Source organism: Centruroides sculpturatus, unplaced genomic scaffold, assembly GCF_000671375.1.
Source record: "Centruroides sculpturatus isolate CEXI.00-Female unplaced genomic scaffold, Cexi_2.0 scaffold1565, whole genome shotgun sequence".
Lineage (NCBI taxonomy): Eukaryota > Metazoa > Arthropoda > Arachnida > Scorpiones > Buthidae > Centruroides > Centruroides sculpturatus.
The window spans coordinates 126,268-149,254 of record NW_019386133.1 but is presented as its reverse complement, the minus strand read 5'-3'; the positions used below and the strand labels follow the sequence as shown (position 1 = coordinate 149,254).

Below are 22,987 nucleotides of genomic sequence, written 5' to 3'. Positions count from 1 at the left end.
ATTTAACGTTCATTAATCGAGGAAATAATGGTAAATTCCAGATCAGATGGAAAAAATCATAAAAGACTTAAAAGCCTAACTTAAGCAAAGTTAAAGATGATAACTACATTTTTTGCATTTTTTGCAGATACTATTTTTATTACAACTAAGACATTTCACACCGTAAATCTATATAAACAATTTGAAAACAAAAGCAAGTTTCCTGCTTCGATTATTACTTCGGGGTTTTACTTTTGTTTTCACTGTGACTTATAGTTTTCAAGTACAGAACATCAAATCTATTTAAACATTTGATGTTAAGTACTTGTAATTCTGTACTAAAATTTATATTTCATTTAGGAATACAATTTTTACTCTTATAATATATAATATCGTGTTAAATTTTGGACCTTTTTCTTTGGCAATTGTATTCATTTTATATGAAAAGCGAGTAGGGTTTATTCAACTGCATGCCATATAATCATAGTATTCCTCTTAATGACAGTTACATATTAATTAATCAAATATTTTAAATATTTAAGTAAAGTTCAAAACTTCACACACGCACCGATATACATATAAAAAGATATATATATATATATTACAAATAAACGTATGTACAGTTACAAAGTTCACAAAACAAACATTTACAAAACGTTAATTATAACATAGTTCAACTCATTTATCCACTACAACAGGTCCGTCGAAAAGACACCTTGCAACGAACTAACTCTAAAGTCCTTTACAGCCCAACGAGACGAGAAAAGCTTCGGGACCAGCTTAGGCGAACTAAGACCAAACGTGAGTCCACTTTCTGAGTCCACGGTGAACTCAATTTCCCGCCACCACTCAATCCTTTTATAGGATTGAAGCAGAATTGGATTCCGCCAATCAGCACTTAGCAGCTCTACAAGACGTCCACCGATGGTGTGATGTCTCTCAACCAATCAGCGGTCGAGTCTTCAAAAGTGGTCCGATTGCCGTTTCGTATGATCAACCGTCGTCTGTCGAACGATTGGAAAAGCGCGGGAAAACCGTGTGCCAGACGATTTTTATCCCGACAATTTATATCAAATTTGAAATCGCATAATTTTCTTTCTATAGCTTATCAGACAAATACTAAAAGGAAATACAAATATTTTGTATCCAACACATCATTAAGTAAATAACTAAATCATCTATGTTTAGAACATTTTAAATAATACAGGTAAATACGAACAAGAGATCGTTAACAACAGATTAATTTACGTAAACTAAAATACTAGAAATTATGAATGTGATAAATAAATAAAATGCAATAAACAGCAAAAATAGTATTACAGTGAAGTAAATTTAATAGTAATAATCGAAATACATTTTATTCTCATCACTTTTATCTATAAAAATGTGAATTATAATTTTTGAGTAAAGTTTAATCATACGTAGAATTATTTCGATACAGTTTTTAAATGCATTCTTCTAGATTATATGATATAGATCTATGTTTATATATATTTGTAATAAAAATTGCCCCAACGTTCGTGTTATTTAATATCTTGCAACATACATCTTTTTTCTACACACATTCTTATACCTGATATTGGAGTCAACATAACATCCCATGAAGTAATAATTTTATCCTGGGGATCCAAAGAGTAAACTTTAAAATTACGAAGAACGTTTGCCAAAACCATTTTCATTGCAATCATGGCACCTTTACCACCTATAAACGAATAATTTTAATGAAATAATTCTTTTGTTTTTGTATTTATTCACTAATCACTTACCGGGACAATTTCGTGGACCAGCAGAAAATGCCAGAAATGCGTAAGGATGAAGATTTTTATAGTTTTCAGGTAGAAAACGGTCTGGATCGAACACTTCGGGATTTTCGTAAACAGAAGGATTATGATGGATGCCATTGATATTTATCATAAGAGTGGAATTTGCAGGCAACACGTAATTACCTATTTGAATGACAACGGTTTTATGCTTCGAGTTAATAACGAATATAAAATATTTTTATTGAAAAACAAATTCCAAGACATGAAAAATTACCTATTTTTATTTTCGAAGGGTTTTTTCTTCCAATAAAAGGAGCAGGAGGATAGATTCTCATCGACTCCTGGAAATTGTAATATATAAAACTAATTTTTGAATGTATTAAAGAAATTAAGAAATTACCTTAATTGCGCATTCTAAGTACGTCATTTTCGTCAGGTCATCAATCGTAACATCTCTATTCATATCATTTTTGAAAATTTCTTGCAATTCTAAATACACTTTTTCCTGTATTTCGTGTAATCCTCCCAAGAAATAAAGAGTCCATGACATAACGTGAGCGGTTGTATCGTAACCCTGATATTAAAATACGTTAAAAAATGTAAAATTTCTTTCTATATAATTTACGTTTGCAATAAAATAAATGCTGTATAATAAACGAGTAAAATTAGGATAAGGCATGCACGGATACCGCACATTTTTTATATTCCTGTCATATCAGTTTATAATGCTCAATGACATTGCTTGTAGCAAGCAGTTCACTAAATTCTTCGTACTATTTACGACAAAATAGCAATAATTTGATTTTGGGAGTTTACTATTTCCTCCAGTAAGAAAGTAGTCCAGAAACTTTAAAAAGGCACCAGTTGTATCCGGCGTAACTTTCGGTGATAAAACGAAAAACAAAAAAAAAAAATGCGTCATTTCACTTCTCAAATACAGGCATTTATGGATGAAACCAAAAATAATAGTATTAGTAAAAGGGAAAATGGTGCCAACTGTTATATCTCGCGAAAAACGTAATTATTCGCGGTAAATTGTCCACAAACTGTAATTAGTCGAACGAAAAGTTAAATACACATCGTCCAACTTCAATTGTCTTGACTTAAGACAATCCTTACATGCCGTAATATAACGACGTATATTTACATTTTCGGTTGTTCTGTTATTATGGACTCGAATTATTTTGGTCATCATCTCAGACATTACTTGCTTTGAATAGTTTCAATCGTATTTATAAAAGGAATTTGGTTAATTAATTCTCGAGTAGATACTTTAATAACAGATAATAACCCACAAAACTGAGTTAAAAATTTACAAAACGGCATTCGATATGAAATCGAAAAAGTAAGGTACGACTATCCTATTTCAACTGAATTTTTCGCTTTAATTATACATAATAATCTCAATGATAACGTTTAAAAATCATCAGAAGGTACACATTTTTAATTTTTCATAATTATATTTTCTTTGCGTGTATATAAATAGAGAAAATATAAAATAATTAATAAACCTTTTGTTGTATATTTAAAATTTTTTGCTATTACATTTAAATTCAGATTTCTACAAATTTTCAGAATTCTGAAAACTGCAAATTTTGAAATGTCAAAAAATTACAAATTAATTCGAAATTACAAATATTATTTACTTTAACAATTAATTATGAATGAAATGCAATGATTTCATAAAAATCTTAAATTAAAGACAATTTCTAGTTACAAGGAAATAATTATGACTACTTTTGAAATAGGTTTTACGTTATTTATAATTTTTATCGCCGAGTTAACTGTTTCATAATTATTTTCGATTACACCTTTAATAAACTAAGTAAATTCTGCTTACCGCAAAAATTGCGCCGCCCATATCTCTGATAACGTCTTCTTCCGATATTAAACCTTGTTTGACATGAAGATCTAACACGGAATCGATAAGACGTTGTTTTGTTTTGATCTTTGGTACTTCTTCATTACGTGTTTCTTTGTTTAAAATTTGTTGCTGCTGCATTTTTTTCACAAAGTTTTCTTTTCTTCTGTTGAACACCTACGCATTAAATTAAATCGTTAATTAATTAAATAAAAACAAAAATTCTATTCACAAGTTGAGTTTACCTTCTCCTCGAAACGATGAATTATTTTAATGTCTCTCTTATAATTTTTTCCTATTTTGCTCATGAAGAAAATTGGGAAAAACCAGTAAATTGGATTTAATAGCCATTGAGGAAAATATTTCAGAATTCTAAATTTTAATATAAATTATTAATACATGAAAAGGAAATTTATTCTAATATTAATATTAAATCTACATAAAATTTAAAATTATACTTCGTGTAAAAAACATAATAGAATTTTCTTAAATTGAAATAATTTGAAATATGTACAATTTGTGTAAAAGTTTTTTTTCTTGTTTTTGTGTTTAAAATATGCAAAAAAGAAAACTTTGCAGTTATTTTATATCGTAATTAATTAATTTTTTAGAAATATTAAAAATAAGTTGCTGGACATCCAATCACAATATTTTTATATTGTGATTGGATGTTTAAANAGTTTTTTTTTTGTTTTTGTGTTCAAAATATGCAAAGAAAAAACTTTGCAATTATTTCATATCGTAATTAATTAATTTTTGACAAATATTAAAAATAAGTTGCTGGACATCCAATCACAATATTTTTATATTGTGATTGGATGTTTAAACGTCACGTTTTCGCTATCATAAAGACTTATTGTATACTACTAAGACAACAGAAGAAAAATACAAAGATGGATAAATACTAGTTACTTTATTATAATTACGGTATGCTTTCCGGAAAGTTAATCTGTCATACATTCGTCGTTCATGTTACAGATTTTCTCTCACTTGTACGAAATACATGAAGTTTAAAACGAAATAGTTGATAATTAAATTAATTTGAAAATGTTTCATATATATTAAATAAAAGCTTAAAAACTCGATACTTTTCTCTACGCATTGTTCTAACAACTCTTTATTACGATCAGCACGTATAGAAAAAAACACTTCATTTATAATGTACAAACTTTTAATATTCGCTTAAATGATAAAGAACCAATATCTGAAATGTTTCGTATTCTTTCTACTGATGTTGACTCAAACATTTTAAAAATTTCATCAGATATAAACTAACTTTATATTATTTTACCTATTTCAATGACAACGATTTAATGCTTCAAGTCAATAACAATTATAAAAAAAAATATTTTTATTGAAAAACAAATTCCAAGACATGAAAAATTACCTATTTTTATTTTCGAAGGGTTTTTTCTTGCAATTAAAGGAGCAGGAGGATAGATTCTCATCGACTCCTGAAAATTGTAATATATAAAACTAATTTTTGAATGTATTAAAGAAATTAAGAAATTACCTTAATTGCGCATTCTAAGTACGTCATTTTCGTCAGGTCATCAATCGTAACATCTCTATTCATATCATTTTTGAAAATTTCTTGCAATTCTAAATACACTTTTTCCTGTATTTCGTGTAATCCTCCCAAGAAATAAAGAGTCCATGACATAACGTGAGCGGTTGTATCGTAACCCTGATATTAAAATACGTTAAAAAATGTAAAATTTCTTTCTATATAATTTACGTTTGCAATAAAATAAATGCTGTATAATAAACGAGTAAAATTAGGATAAGGCATGCACGGATACCGCACATTTTTTATATTCCTGTCATATCAGTTTATAATGCTCAATGACATTGCTTGTAGCAAGCAGTTCACTAAATTCTTCGTACTATTTACGACAAAATAGCAATAATTTGATTTTGGGAGTTTACTATTTCCTCCAGTAAGAAAGTAGTCCAGAAACTTTAAAAAGGCACCAGTTGTATCCGGCGTAACTTTCGGTGATAAAACGAAAAACAAAAAAAAAAAATGCGTCATTTCACTTCTCAAATACAGGCATTTATGGATGAAACCAAAAATAATAGTATTAGTAAAAGGGAAAATGGTGCCAACTGTTATATCTCGCGAAAAACGTAATTATTCGCGGTAAATTGTCCACAAACTGTAATTAGTCGAACGAAAAGTTAAATACACATCGTCCAACTTCAATTGTCTTGACTTAAGACAATCCTTACATGCCGTAATATAACGACGTATATTTACATTTTCGGTTGTTCTGTTATTATGGACTCGAATTATTTTGGTCATCATCTCAGACATTACTTGCTTTGAATAGTTTCAATCGTATTTATAAAAGGAATTTGGTTAATTAATTCTCGAGTAGATACTTTAATAACAGATAATAACCCACAAAACTGAGTTAAAAATTTACAAAACGGCATTCGATATGAAATCGAAAAAGTAAGGTACGACTATCCTATTTCAACTGAATTTTTCGCTTTAATTATACATAATAATCTCAATGATAACGTTTAAAAATCATCAGAAGGTACACATTTTTAATTTTTCATAATTTTATTTTCTTTGCGTGTATATAAATAGAGAAAATATAAAATAATTAATAAACCTTTTGTTGTATATTTAAAATTTTTTGCTATTACATTTAAATTCAGATTTCTACAAATTTTCAGAATTCTGAAAACTGCAAATTTTGAAATGTCAAAAAATTACAAATTAATTCGAAATTACAAATATTATTTACTTTAACAATTAATTATGAATGAAATGCAATGATTTCATAAAAATCTTAAATTNTCTTTATTTTCTGAAAATTTATTGTCTGTTATAAAAATTAATAAAAAGGTTATAACGAGCAATTATTTATTGTGGCATCGAAAGAATGACAAGCAACAATTTTTTATCATATTATTAATTTATTCAATTTAAAATATATGTTCTCGACTCAAATTAATGGTTGCTTGGCTTTATACATCACACTTATAAAAACAGAGTAATACCCGTCATGTATCAAATACCTTTCAAAAAATATTTGAATTGAAATAACTGAATTTTTTAACGGAGCCCCTCAAACTCTGAATGACAAAATTAATTAACAGTTAATTTACATATTGAAATATAGATTTTAAATATTTATTTAAAACAGAGTCCAAAATCCAGTTATAAAAATCAAAAGTCATGAACCATAAGGTAGTCAAATTTTTACTTTAAAAAACATATATCAAATATAAAAACAATTAATTGCTATTGAATATAAACATATATGGATAAGTTTTAGTATTTCTATATTTTTAAATGTATATAACTACATAAATTTTTTCAACGAAAAATCTTCTAATATGTTGAAGAATGAATATAATTAAATTTTATTGAATATGAACTTATAAAGATTTTGTTCTGTAAAATTTTTTAAAATAGTATTAAAATCCAAGGTGCTTGATTTTTGACTCTATGCGACATAATCGACACAAACTTTTTAAGAAAAAATAAGTTTTTATATTTTTAATAATAGTATACTTAGATATTTATTTTTGTAATATGTGCTATTTTTAAATATATAAATTTTGATGTGCTGCGGGGCCCCTTCAAGCGCAAGCCCTGATTGGCGCATATCGTTTCAATCTACTCAATTTAGGCCCTCGGTAACACATAAACAAAGCTTAAAATTATTTAGAAAAGTATGTCTAGCCTAATGATATTAATACCTTAAAAAAATAACAATATAAAAATACTTTTACATAGACAAGTCTCCGACACATTGCAGATAATAAAAGAAAATCGTAAATAAAGCATTCGAAATTCAAACCGAACGTTAAAACTCAAGCAACCAGTTGCTTAGCTTTCCCAGCAATATTAATAACTGCATTAGGCGCTATCTCTTATGATATGTTATATTTTAAAAACAGTTATATTTCTTAGAGTAAATATTAAACTTAATTAGGTTTAACTTAATAAAGACTTTAATAGTTATTACAATTTACAAGTTTTTTATAAAGTTTAACTTTACTGTTAAAATTGAATGTTTTACAATTTTATAATAATTAAATTAATAATAGAAAATTTCTTAAAATCTCATAACCGATGAAGCTACACAAATTTTATTAGTAAAATAATTATAGATATATAAATCATTTTTTAAAATAAAAGCTATTAACAGTCGGTAAGGTTTCATAATTTGCTGCTGGACTTTTTACAACGCTAAATATTATTGCTTAATTATAAAATTCATCAGTTGTATTATTAATGTAATAAAATGGTGGTCAAATTGCTGGTAATAAACTTTTCGTCAATTTTTACACAATTCTTCAGTTATTTAAAGCATAAGTAACACGTTTATCACGTACAAATGTACATAATCTGGCACTGCTGACAAAATGAACTGATGTGCTCTTTAAAACCACGATTAAGAGAAACAATCTCAAAAAGTATGAATATAAGAAAGTAGGCCGATTGATAGAATGCAGGCGTATTGTGCTAAGACTGTGCCAATTATTCAGAAGACCACGAGTATAAAGGTTTCAAGCAGTGGCGTGCTGTCATTGGAAGCGGTGGCATTGAAACAATTTGAGAAAATATCGAGTTAGAAAGTTTTTAAGAAATAATGTCAAAAATTTCTTTATGTTTTTGTTTTCGGTTTACATTTAGATAATTAAAAAAATCACAATGGACACAGTATCTTTTCTTTATAAATAAAAATAAATATATTAAATGATTGAGCGAATCTTTTCATTAATTAATTCAAATAAAATAAATTAAAAAATAAAATGTGTAAAGTAAATAACTAATTGTATTTCGATTTCGCCCTAGAATTTGGAAATCGCGTAACTCCGGGTTCACGTAGTCGGGGTATGACTGTATTTATCAAATGTCGAAATTATTATCTGTCATAAATAACACTCTGAACAATACAAATACAATTACGTATGATACGTATTTCTCGCGATATTTCAATCTGAAGTTAAATGAAACATTCTGTTTACCAATATAATAAAGACTTCTGTAAGTAGGGACAAGTGCAATTAACATTTGTTCATAATCACACGCATTGAAATGCATTCACATCATTTCGAATAACTCATTTTAAAAAATAATATTTTTATTGTTATCGCTCTATATTTTAATTAAATTAATTCATTTTACAAGTTTTTAAATAAATTTAAGGCAAATGTAAAACAACAATAATAAAGTTCGAAATTTATTTAGTTTAATTTTAGTAATATTAAGTAAAATTCGTTTTCTAAATTAACTTAGAAAAATAATTTTTACCAAGTGAAAATTTCCTTTTCTGTTAATGATTGTTTGTATTAAATAAAGTAGAAGTTAAACCAAGTAAAGTTATAGCAGCCGGCAAGAATTAAGTTGCTGGCAACTTCACGAAATAAAAAAGAAAAACACATAAAATTTAATCACTTTTCGTTATCTCATATTTCCTTGAACGTTCTAATAAATTTTTAATCGTCAAACTATTCTCTACTAAATTCAAAAGCTTGATTTCAGCTTTACTTTTAAAATTTGAAAGTCAGATCCGTCACTTTCTTCGTTTTACTCACAAACAATACAGTAATTTCTGTAGATATTTCATCTCTATCACATACAAAGCAAATTTAAATAAAATAGATTTAAAAAATAATCGAAATAATCAATTACTTATGTTGATCATATTTAATTTAAACATTTATTTCAATTTTATTAGAGTTGTTTAACTTTTGTACAATTACTTTAATTTTACTTATTATATTGTATAATTGTGAAATAACTTCTATACTGTAATTATATAAAACTTATTTGACATTTATAGAATATAATAAGTAAAATTAAAGTAATTGTACAAAAATGAAACAACTCTAATAAAATTGAAATAATTACAGTAAGACTGTACAAAATTTTTGGTCAATATTCATGCAGGAATGACAATTTCTGTACCAATCCAAAACTACTCATATCTAATAAATTATATATTGTATATAAAAATTCAATTGAAAGAAATAATGTGATGTAACAACGCCTGAAACAACGTTGTGTTGTTTTATGATAATGTGCATTCGCACATCTTCGCTGACACTGTCGATACTTTTTGAGAACTCCTCTTTGAGATGTTAAAGTACCGTCTTTATAGTCCTACTCACGTCCAATTAGACTATCACGTATTTGTTCCCATCACTGAAACACTACCAGGAGGGAGATTCACGAGATTCATTGCTCAAGATTTTCACAGTATCAAGTGAAATCAGGGTTTATAACATTAATGAGGTTATTATATTATATAAACAATCCAAAATTTATAAATTATGCTGATCGAATTTTCTCCTATATAAATGAAGACTATAAATAAACTAAACTATATTGGTAAACTTTAAAATACTCTAACGAAGAAATTAAACGAACTGCGAGTTGATTACGAATATCCAGTTCGTTATGTTAAATCAGTATTCACTCGCTACGGTGATAAAAAATTAGTATTTCTCATGGATACTGAATGGAATGAATTTCAAGTTTATCTGCCAGATCGATTCAATAAAAAAATAATAAACAACCGTATAGACTCTATAGAGGATTTAAACAACACGAGTGATTTAAAATTTGTATACAGAGGTATGAAAGATTGTGGGAATACGAATAAAGCACATATCGTTGAGTTTGTTAATTAATCATCATTTTAGAAGCTGCTGAGTTTTTTATTTTCACTTGATTTCCAATTTTTTAAATTACTTTTGCTTGATTTTGAATAATTTAAATAAATTTTTTTTATTAATTTTGAATGATTTTTCACGATATTTGAAATTTTCTGATTGTAAACCATTTATATTTTTTGATCAAGAATCCGTATTTATCTACTACAGAAGAATTAACTTTTTATAAATAGTTAGCTGATAATTTATTTAGAATCTTATCTGTTAGTGTGAAAGTGTGTCTTTATGAAACTAATAAGTAACAACAATCATACTGCATAACAGCTCCTATAACACTAAAGATAATAAAGTGTTGGGTGGTTTATCTTTATTAAACGCACTGTATAATAAACCAGTAAATATATTTTCTAGTCGAACTGCATCATAAACTTTCTTTGTTTCGTATTAAATTTATGATATTATAAGATATAATAAATGTTTAAATATTCTCTTACCACCAGATAGAGAAGAAGTCTTTCCGTGTGTAATCGAAGTCGAATCATATTTCAGTTGTTTTCTTCTGTTTCTCCATTTTCTCACTAATATATAAATCAACACAAGAAAAGTAATTATTAAACTTAAAATCATTTGGAATGAAATCAACATAAACATCAGTAATATTCTCTTTGGCCTGCAGATTCAAAGTGATACGTAATAATCATTCACTTAACTTTATGTCTAACTAACTGTAAAAGAATAACCATCGAAAAACTCAAATAAGAACGAATGTTTTTATTACACGTGATCTATAATTTGCCAATCATAAAAATTCACAATGACACTACAACCACCTCGAAGTGATGCAATTATTTTCATTCTTCTTCAAAGTTGTTCAAGGATTTCAACTATTTACATCATACTTAATTTAAATAATAATCTGCGTGCATTTTAAAAGTGGTTATGGCCGTTTCTTGTGGTTTTATATTCCCACTTGATTATAGAACATTAAGCGTTTAATAGGTTAAGAATTGTTAAATTCTCTCCTAATTATTGTTACAGTATAGTCATTTGAGATAATAAAGATACTTACTTCAAAAGTTTACTCTGACGGCAAAACACCGACTTTAAAATAATATTTGGCTTCTATTATGGAAAAATCCGAACAGAGGCGAATTCTACGGCGGTAAATACACGAAAAGCGTGCTTTAAAGAAATTTCAAAGAAAAAATGTTTTGTTTAGTTTCAAGTTGACAATTTATGAAAATTAAGTCAAATTGTTAACGTACTTATTGCAATTATTATAGCTGGAGTGAATATAAGAATCAGCTATATTACAGTAATAATAGAACTTATCATTTCATTGATGCTCACGTAAACAATTCAGTTCCATTAATAGCAATGCATATAAAAGAATAGCGATGCTAATCGTAACTGCTAGTTTATTTATATATTAAAAGTTGTATAACGTTTGTTGCGTTTCATATACGATAATCAACAAACAAACGTAAATTTCTACAATTAATTCTGATTTTTATCACCCTTAAAATCGTATTTAAATGTAGATAAGAGATTAAATTAATTTAAACAACACTGAAATTGTTTTAATTATAGGAAAATATGCAAACTTGTTAAGCATAATTTTTACTTTTTATTTTGGTATAAAAAACAAAATGTAAATGTGTCAAACGATAAAATTCATATTTTTACGAAAATAGTTATAGATAAATTTATAAAAAGTTGAGAAATTTAAATAATTATATTAATTAATATTAAGCTTTGTTCTATCAGTAATAATAGGCCTAATATTCAGCTTTGAAATATATTCTGGGCGTATTTATATGCGTTGATAGAAGTTAATCTGATCACCTACAGGTAGAAACGGGTCGAAAATCTATAATCCACGTTGTCATAAGTATAAACAATATTATTAAAAAACTATTTAAGCATACAAAATTTTATCTTATATAACGAATAAATAGAAACTGGCAGGACTTTCATTTATTATTTATAAGAAATTTAATATAAAAGTAACTGATAAAGCTATACATTTTCATATAAAACAAATAATTTAAAATTATTTTATACAGGGATAAAGTTTAGAGGGTTAAAAAATTAAGTGTATCATTTCCTTATCGAATACTTTTTTGTGTTCTGCATTTACTACTACACTCGTTGAACCACATATTTCTTTCTACATTTTTATTTTTTATATTTATTTATATTAATCACTCAATTTACCGAGGTTATTATTACCTGGAAGGCAAAAGAAGTAATAAATAATTAACTTTTTCAATGTAAACCTTGAGTTATTGATATATAAAGTTACGTTATATACATGTTCCAAACTCTTCGTGTTCACATTCTTTTGTATTTTTTGACTGTCAAAAACTTTATGAATCACCTGAGAAGTGCACGTTAATAAGATCTGAAAGTTTTCTGTAATTATTATTCATTAAAATGTAAGTAAATGTTTAATTCTCGTAATTACAGTGTCAGCTAGAAAAAACATGAATAAATTTTTAGAGATTTTAATTTTTGCCTATAAATAAAATGATTCTATTATTCTTGTGAGAATCGAAAGATTGAAAACATTTTAAAGTTTAAAAAGAATTATAAAATTAATTTAGTTTAAATAATATTTTATTCTGTTGGAAAAATGGAGGAAATTTATAAATGTAAGCCTACAAGTCCTCTCCACTTCTTTCTGTAAATCAGAGGAAGTTGGAGTTTTTGCTAAAACGAAAGTATGAGATAATCCTCGGATTAGGGGGTTGGTTTGTTCCTAACCTCTGTGCGGCGTGGAATCGGTAAGATCCGCTGTCGTTGTTTGTGGATGGCTTTTACGGGGTGTTAAAATGAAATAGGATACGGGGTTTTTTCCTCTTTCTTAATTAACTTCGTATTAATTTTTAATTTTCAATTAACTAATTGATCGTCTAAAGCTTCACTGGATTTTAGAAAACACGAGAGTCGGTGCTGAATCTCAGAAAAGTATCACAAGGGACACAAGGAATCGTATTAGTCCACTGGTTTCTTATGAAACGTGAAGTTACCTTTCATACTTGTCTTTTGTTCTAATCTATAGGTCACTATCCATTTGAACTCTCGTGACGTCCAGCCGTGTCACTCGTTGATCGAATTAGTTCCCGCGTCATTTTAATACATGTAACTCATTAGGTCAGAAACTTAATAAAAAGTATTATAATTCTCGCATTACGTCCCAGGTGATAACGATTATCGTAAACTTTCTCTTTCGACTAATTATAAGATAGGGGAGATCGTCGAGACGTATATACATTTAAATTTGCGTGCCATTTAATCAAGCATATTTCGTTTTACTCTTTGTCACTGCATTTTTTCCCTTCCTAATAAATGTAGTGTACATATAATTTGGACTAGGCTTTCTTCTATTTCAGGATCAGTAGCTCTCTCCTATAATATTATTTACTACTCGGATAAAATCGTACTGATTATAGAAATCCATTTTAAGGAAATTTTATTTTAACTAAATTGGATTTTTTAAAATCCAAATTAGTTAAATTAAGGAATTAAATATTAATACGCAGTTAATTAATAAGTGGAAAAAATCTATTTTCTTTTTCACCACTTGGCCTTTTCGTTGACCTCTGACTCGACAGAAAAAGACGGTCAATTAACAGTACAAATGAACAATCTTAAACGAACTTTTAAATAAGTTTCGAGAATAAATACGAATAAATGGTTATTAATTGGGAAAACGTCAAAATCGGTAAAACTATGAGGTAAAAAGGGTCTCTACATTTCATTGATAATGTGAGATCCGAATATCCCTGGGTCTAAATAACAATTTAAAAATAAAGTGCAATTTTTGTAGAAAAATATTCCTTCATTTTGGTGTGAAAATAACGGTTTTCTAACGTGGAAAAACAGATAACAGAGCCACTCGACGGAAGTAGAAGCATCCTTTGTTTTCCCTTTATTTGTTAAAAATTTCATTACGATGGGAATTGTCGACCCCTCGTCAATTCCCCTTTTCATCCGTTCACGTGAAAGAATCTTAGTATGCTGATTGGTCGCTAATCAAAAGATATATTCAAAGTTTAACAGAATTCGAAGAGTTCGTCAACGGATCCCAGATGAGGAAGGCGAAATCCATACACGCTGCAGAAGGCCATAGTCGTATCCTATCGAATAATATCGAGTATTAATATTGAGTTAGAAACATAGAAAATATATTTTAATATTTGTGCCTACCAAGTCCTTCTCATGAATAGAAGTTGGAGAACGTTAGAACTGAAGGTATATTCGACCAATACAGAAGACGATAAAGTCAACTAAACAGGTTGTATGTTAATAAATGAAATTGTGAGCTCTCTCTCTCTCTCTCAACTTTGTATAAGTTAAGTGAGTCCGTTTCTCTTTCGGCGCGTTTAATTCGATTTATTTGGTGTCCCAATCGATTGTCTTTGAATATTTAACCATTTCCACTTTTGTATAATTTAGCTTATTTTTGTTTATTAAATTTGCTTTATTATTGTTAAAGAAATGTCTCTAGTTAACTCTCTGAATCAAATCTATATCATATCCACACGCGTGTTTATCCGCGTAACGATAAATTGATAAACTGGTGTCGGGAATCCTGACGTTGGAACTGAAGGATCTCACAATTCTTCGTTCCGCTTTAAATATTTAACTGTAAGTCCATCCGCCCTCGATTTTTCTTAATTTAGGAAAAGCCATTCTTTTGGACGAACGAGAACTAGTTTCACCAACGAGCCGCCGAATAAGTAGTACCAACATCCTAATAGATAGATTGTACCCCCGGCTGATCTCACAATAACATCAAGGTACTTCGAACTTTTCGCCTTATATAGTAAAAAGAGTCAAACTGCCTCGGCCTTACCAGGCACAGATCGCGAACTTAGGACCACAAGAATGTGAATCACTGGAGTAATTATCGCACACTCAGAAGGAAAAAAATGCTGGAACTCAAGCGTCAGGGCGGACATAGTTTGAAGAGTCAAAGACAGAAGCTTTACCCACCAATATCGTCACCAATATCCTCTCCCTCTGCAATCGATCTCCACCGGAAGTCCACGATTGTCTCTGAGACCTTCACAAAACCTAGATTTGGAGACATTGGTCCAATTACAGGAATTTTACTTGAAGAATTATAAACTCTCCATCGGTCTATTAGCGTATAAGTATCAACTGGGTATTGTAATTTGCTTCATTTTTGTATTAAATATGTTGTTGTCAACCTGTGAAACTGTTATTATCGGAAAAAACCAGACATCCTATCGACGGGCTCATCGAGTCTCTCCACTCGACGGTCGAAAAGCCCTCTATCTCATTTTAACACCGTACAAGCCATCCAGAGACAACGAAAGCGGATCACACAGATCCGACGACGCTCAGAGGTTAGGGACAAACCAACTCCTTATCCGCGGATTATCTCACACTTTCGTTTTAGCAGAAACTCCAACTTCTTCTGATTTACAGGAAGAAGTGGAGAAGACTTGTACATTTACAAATTTTCTCCCTTTTTCCAACAGAATAAAATATTATTTAAACTAAATTAATTTTACAATTTTTTTTAAACTTTAAAATGTTTTCAAACTTTTGGTGGTTCTCACAATAATAGAATGATTCTTTCTTATTTGAAAATTTATAGGCAAGAATCAAAATCTGTATAAATTTATTCATTTTTTTCTAGCTGACACTGTAATTACGAGAATTAAACATTTACTTACATTTTAATGTATAACAATTACAGAAAACTTTCAGATCTTATTAACGTGCACTTCTCAGGTGATTCATAAAGTTTTTGACAGTCAAAAAATACGAAAGAATGTGAACACGAAGAGTTTGGAACATGTATATAACGTAACTTTATATATCAATAACTCAAGGTTTACATTGAAAAAGTTAATTATTTATTACTTCTTTTGCCTTCCAGGTAATAATAACCTCGGTAAATTGAGTGATTAATATAAATAAATATAAAAAATAAAAATGTAGAAAGAAATATGTGGTTCAACGAGTGTAGTAGTAAATGCAGAACACAAAAAAGTATTCGATAAGGAAATGATACACTTAATTTTTTAACCCTCTAAACTTTATCCCTGTATAAAATAATTTTAAATTATTTGTTTTATATGAAAATGTATAGCTTTATCAGTTACTTTTATATTAAATTTCTTATAAATAATAAATGAAAGTCCTGCCAGTTTCTATTTATTCGTTATATAAGATAAAATTTTGTATGCTTAAATAGTTTTTTAATAATATTGTTTATACTTATGACAACGTGGATTATAGATTTTCGACCCGTTTCTACCTGTAGGTGATCAGATTAACTTCTATCAACGCATATAAATACGCCCAGAATATATTTCAAAGCTGAATATTAGGCCTATTATTACTGATAGAACAAAGCTTAATATTATGGCATTCCCTACTANAAGCTTTACCCACCAATATCGTCACCAATATCCTCTCCCTCTGCAATCGATCTCCACCGGAAGTCCACGATTGTCTCTGAGACCTTCACAAAACCTAGATTTGGAGACATTGGTCCAATTACAGGAATTTTACTTGAAGAATTATAAACTCTCCATCGGTCTATTAGCGTATAAGTATCAACTGGGTATTGTAATTTGCTTCATTTTTGTATTAAATATGTTGTTGTCAACCTGTGAAACTGTTATTATCGGAAAAAACCAGACATCCTATCGACGGGCTCATCGAGTCTCTCCACTCGATGGTCGAAAAGCCCTCTATCTCATTTTAACACCGTACAAGCCATCCAGAGACAACGAAAGCGGATCACACAGATCCGACGACGCTCAGAGGTTAGGGACAAACCAACTCCTTATCCGCGGATTATCTCACACTTTCGTTTTAGCAGAAACTCCAACTTCTTCTGATTTACAGGAAGAAGTGGAGAAGACTTGTACATTTACAAATTTTCTCCCTTTTTCCAACAGAATAAAATATTATTTAAACTTAATTAATTTTACAGTTTTTTAAACTTTAGAATGTTTTCAAACTATTGGTTCTCACAATAATAGAATGATTCTTCCTTATTTGAAAATTTATAGGCAAAAATTAAAATCTCTAGAAATTTATTCATTTTTTTCTAGCTGACACTGTAATTACGAGACTTAAACATTTACTTACATTTTAATGTATAACAATTACAGAAAACTTTCAGATCTTATTAACGTGCACTTCTCAGGTGATTCATAAAGTTTTTGACAGTCAAAAAATACGAAAGAATGTGAACACGAAGAGTTTGGAACATGTATATAACGTAACTTTATATATCAATAACTCAAGGTTTACATTGAAAAAGTTAATTATTTATTACTTCTTTTGCCTTCCAGGTAATAATAACCTCGGTAAATTGAGTGATTAATATAAATAAATATAAAAAATAAAAATGTAGAAAGAAATATGTGGTTCAACGAGTGTAGTAGTAAATGCAGAACACAAAAAAGTATTCGATAAGGAAATGATACACTTAATTTTTTAACCCTCTAAACTTTATCCCTGTATAAAATAATTTTAAATTATTTGTTTTATATGAAAATGTATAGCTTTATCAGTTACTTTTATATTAAATTTCTTATAAATAATAAATGAAAGTCCTGCCAGTTTCTATTTATTCGTTATATAAGATAAAATTTTGTATGCTTAAATAGTTTTTTAATAATATTGTTTATACTTATGACAACGTGGATTATAGATTTTCGACCCGTTTCTACCTGTAGGTGATCAGATTAACTTCTATCAACGCATATAAATACGCCCAGAATATATTTCAAAGCTGAATATTAGGCCTATTATTACTGATAGAACAAAGCTTAATATTAATTAATATAATTATTTAAATTTCTCAACTTTTTATAAATTTATCTATAACTATTTTCGTAAAAATATGAATTTTATCGTTTGACACATTTACATTTTGTTTTTTATACCAAAATAAAAAGTGAAAATTATGCTTAACAAGTTTGCATATTTTCCTATAATTAAAACAATTTCAGTGTTGTTTAAATTAATTTAATCTCTTATCTACATTTAAATACGATTTTAAGGGTGATAAAAATCAGAATTAATTGTAGAAATTTACGTTTGTTTGTTGATTATCGTATATGAAACGTAACAAACGTTATACAACTTTTAATATATAAATAAACTAGCAGTTACGATTAGCATCGCTATTCTTTTATATGCATTGCTATTAATGAAACCAAATTGTTTACGTTTGCCTCAATGAATTTTACGTCGATGGCGAAGGACATATTATTATTTATCTTCCACAACGAATAGATAACAACTGAAAGGACTTTCAAATCGTTTTTCCTGTTAAGGTAAATAAAAAATTGACAGATGAAAATCTAAACCATCGAATAAAATGAATAATTTTAAAATATATTTAGAGAGATGAAGTAGAGAAAAAACAGTGTATCATTGTGCTGTTAAATTCTCCTTGCTGCTCTGTCTTTATTTCTATACTCGTTAAATAATTTTTTATTACACATTCGAATCACATCATTTTATTATACAATTTTATAAATTATATATTTATAATTTAAAATACACAAATTTCTAAAATATATTCTGTTTAATTAAGCATACAAAAAATTATTTATATTTATAAAGTATAAGATAATTCAAAATTCGATTAACTAAGTTAGTCGCTGGAATAAGACACATTTTAAAGTGTTAATTAAATTAAAGCATTTTGATTTATGTTTTGAATTAATACAATCTCTTATTTTAATGTTTACATGGGCCAAATTTTACGCATGTGTATTATTTTTTCAAATGATGATGACAATATCCCGATCTAACAGAATTTGAGCCCAAACAACTGATATTAAAGTGGTAGAATAATAAATATTGTATATGCGTTGATAACAGGCATGTCAAACTCATATGATATTACGGGCCACATGATCTATTTTGTATTAAGTTGGGGGCCGCATGTTTTCAAAAAAATTATAAAATACGATTTTTACGATATCTAATAATTAAAATACTATAAAATACGATACGCTGCTCAAAAAATTAATAAAATACGATATTTAGAGTGACTATATAATGTATAACATATTTATTAGACTCAATGTCAAGCTCAATTTATATACATACATAGACGTTTTATATTTCATGTTATTTTTTAAACTTAAACAATAAATATTTTATATTTTTATACAAACAAAAATATAAGTTATAAGAAATAAACAAAATTACAATTTAATATTACATTTTAGAAGATATTTGACAACGTTTTTGGCAAAGCAAGTCATCAAAATTTGGTTAAATATATTGAGCTGATGCAGTTTTTAAAATTGATGATAAATGTTGATCGGTTAATCTTGATCTTTCTGAATTTTTGTTATTTTTCATTAAAGAAAATAGTTGTTCGCATAAATAAGTGCTTCCAAACATAGCCAGTATACGCGTAACAAACGGTAACATTTTAGGAAACCGATCTACAGATAAATATGTATAAAAATCTGGAATTCCAACATCTATATATTTTTGCTTCAGCAAATTATCACATCGGATTTTAATTAATTCCATTTGTAAGTTTTCGTCAACAATTTCAATATTGATAGATAGAGGTGAAGTAAAAAGACAAAATTGTAATTCACAGCTTTTAAAATCAGAAAATCTTCGATCGAATTCCGTTTCTAACAATTTAATTTGGTGAGCATATTCTGTATATTCTAATTTAGGTGATTTAAATAGATATTGACAGCTTAAAAAGTGAGACAAGTTTTCTTTTTCTATCTGTTTTTGCCAAAGTGATAATTTTTGTTTGAAAGCGTTAATATTATCAAATAGCGTTGTAACAACATGATTTGTGTCTTGAAATTTAAGATTAAGTTTATTAAGATTACTTGTTATATCAACTGAGAAAGCCAGGTCCTTTATCCATTGTCCATCTTTTAATTCATCACATTCATAATTTTTTGTTTCCAAAAAAATTATGATTTCGTTCAGCAATTTAAAGAATTGTTTTAACACTTTATGACTCAAAAGCCATTGAACTTCCGTATAATATGGTAGATCGGTGTATTCACATTCTATATCTTCCAGAAATGAAACAAATTGACGATGATTAAGTCCACATGCTTCAATATAATTTACAATTTTGGTGACTATTTTTAAAACACGTCCGATATTTAAAACTTTGCGACACAGTACTTGCTGGTGAATAATACAATGAAAATGTTCAAAATTATTATTACCATGCTGTTTGCTTGTTTCTTTTAATCTTGGGACAACTCCTTTAGTAATACTGATCATGGTAGGTGCTCCATCAGTTGCAAGACAAACCAGCTTTTCCAATGGTAACTTATACTTCTTCAAAACTTCCATAAGTGAGTAGTATAGAAATGATGCATTCTGGGGTATAAAAATTAATTAGTATATAAATTTAATATAACAACTTTTTAAAAAAAAAATTTTTTGAATTATATCGAAATAAAGACCGATACAGTATAGATTATATTTAATTTGTATAAAAACTTAATATAAATTAATAACACAAAACGATAACACAACGTTTAAAAATTCGACGTGCCCTCTGTAATACAAATTCTTACCCTGAAATAACTCCTTTGGATCCCTGTTACGCACTTTGTTCAAGCGAATAACATGTTGGGTCTATATAACAATGTGAGTTTTTTTTCATCTGCAGATAATATACGATTTGAGTTTAAAAACACGATTTGTTCTTAAAGAAAAGTATGATTGGCTGTTAGTTTTTAACGAAGATGTGATTAATATCGTGAATATAGGCAAGCAAACTGTGGTGATATATTTCTTAAATAACGGAATTATTGGACCGCATTTTTAAATATATTTCGTTAATTTTACTGATTTCTGTAGATAATATACGACTGGTTGCTTATTTTTAAAGAAAATATGATTGGTTCTTATAAGATTTAACTATTTTAAAATTGATATAATTTTCTTCTTCATCGAATTTTATTTAATTTTTTTTTCATTATATCATCAACGATGTTACAAATATCACGGATATAGAGAAGCAAACTATGGTAATATATTTCTTAAATAACGGAATTATTGGAGAGAAATTTTCTCATACAAAAATCTCTTTCTACTACACCCCAAAACAGTCCCCTGAAGTTAAGCTGTGGGACTGCATTCTTTAATTAATCTACCGAAAGCATCCCCGAAGTGAACTGCATTCCATCATCTATTCAATATTTTTTGTTCATAGACTTACTTCTTTTTTTACCAACATCTCATCACACACGGACCTTTTTTTAAAAACAGAACGTAAGTTTGTTTCTTTATCAACTATGTTAGAAATATCGCGATATATATTTCTGATTTGTAGATAATATAATTAATTACCAGATTTAAAACAATTGACTATTTTAACTATTTTCTATTTCTTTAAAATCGATATGTTACAGATATTTTAATTTTCTTCTTCTTCTTTTTCATCGAATTTATTTAATTTTTCCATTATATCATCAACGATATTACTAATATCTTGTAGTATGTAGATTAACAAGCTGTGAGAGTTTTCAGCAATATATTTATGATCTAGTTTCTGACATTTAATAATAATATAACACCAGAAAAGATGGTATTTAAAATCGTGAATAAAATCTTCGTTCAGTATTTGATAACGAGAAACCGAATCCCAGTGGAAAAAATCTTGTAATTCCCGCAGAGTATCGGTTTTTAATCGCTGATATTTTAAAACTATTCTCATATTTAATTTATCAATATATTTTCTAATAAAATTATCAGGGAGAAGTTGAAATTTTGCTATTTTATCCCAATTAAGATAGTTCGAAAACTTATCCATGAATTCTTCATTTAATATTTGATGTTCTGAAATTATATTCTATTTAGCATGTTTAATATGTTTTACGATAAACTTAGTAGTAAATATATAATTTTTCCATATTACTTCCCAGTTTAAATTATCAGCGAATTCGGAAATGCAGTCTCAGCTTAAATCGGTTTTTTGGCTTATAATGGCTTATAATCTCCCATTTAACCCTTTGGTGGGCGCGCTTGCGGCAAATTGCCGCAAAATAATAATAAATTCGTTTGTTTCATGTTGTATTTAATTATTGTGGAAATACATCATAGTATTCTTTCTTCATATTACAAGTTACAATTTATTTTTGAAATCGGGTCAGTTATGCGAACCGTTTAGCTGTCACTGGACTTTGAATCAAGTCGTACCTAATTTGCATTGTAACTGCCGCTACGCGCCCTGTCATGTAACGAAAATATCAGTATACGTTTATATATATGTGTTTAATTTTTTTTAATAAAGTAAGTCAATATTTGCAAGTTTATTAAATAAATATATTAAATTAACACTATTGTAAGTTTCTATAAATTTTAAAATTTATATTAGTTTATATTTTTCAAAAATATAAGGAAACAAAGAGCAATCCAAAGTAGCGGCAAAAACCTAGAATTTGTTTTATTTGTGGCATACTCAAAAACAATAGGAAAAAATCAATTTGTCAGAAATGAGTAGAAATATTTGCAAGAAGAATCGGAATATGGTGATTATATGTGCCATGTGTGAAAGTGAACATCTCATGAATATATAGTGACTATTTTTATTATCTAAATATTTTATAAACAATTTGTTCATTAAAATGCCGTAAAAATAGTTTTCTGGTATATCTGAATCATATTTTCAAAACGATAATTAATTATTGACTTAAATCAAGTAATATTACATATGCGGTGCAATTGC

The 22,987-nt window shown here is 28.0% G+C and overlaps 1 pseudogene; it reads right to left on the bottom strand.

Annotated features, from left to right (window-relative positions):
• Positions 1–1,502: 1,502 nt before the first annotated feature.
• LOC111613754 overlaps positions 1,503–22,987 on the bottom strand; it is a 25,531-nt pseudogene continuing 4,046 nt past the window's right edge.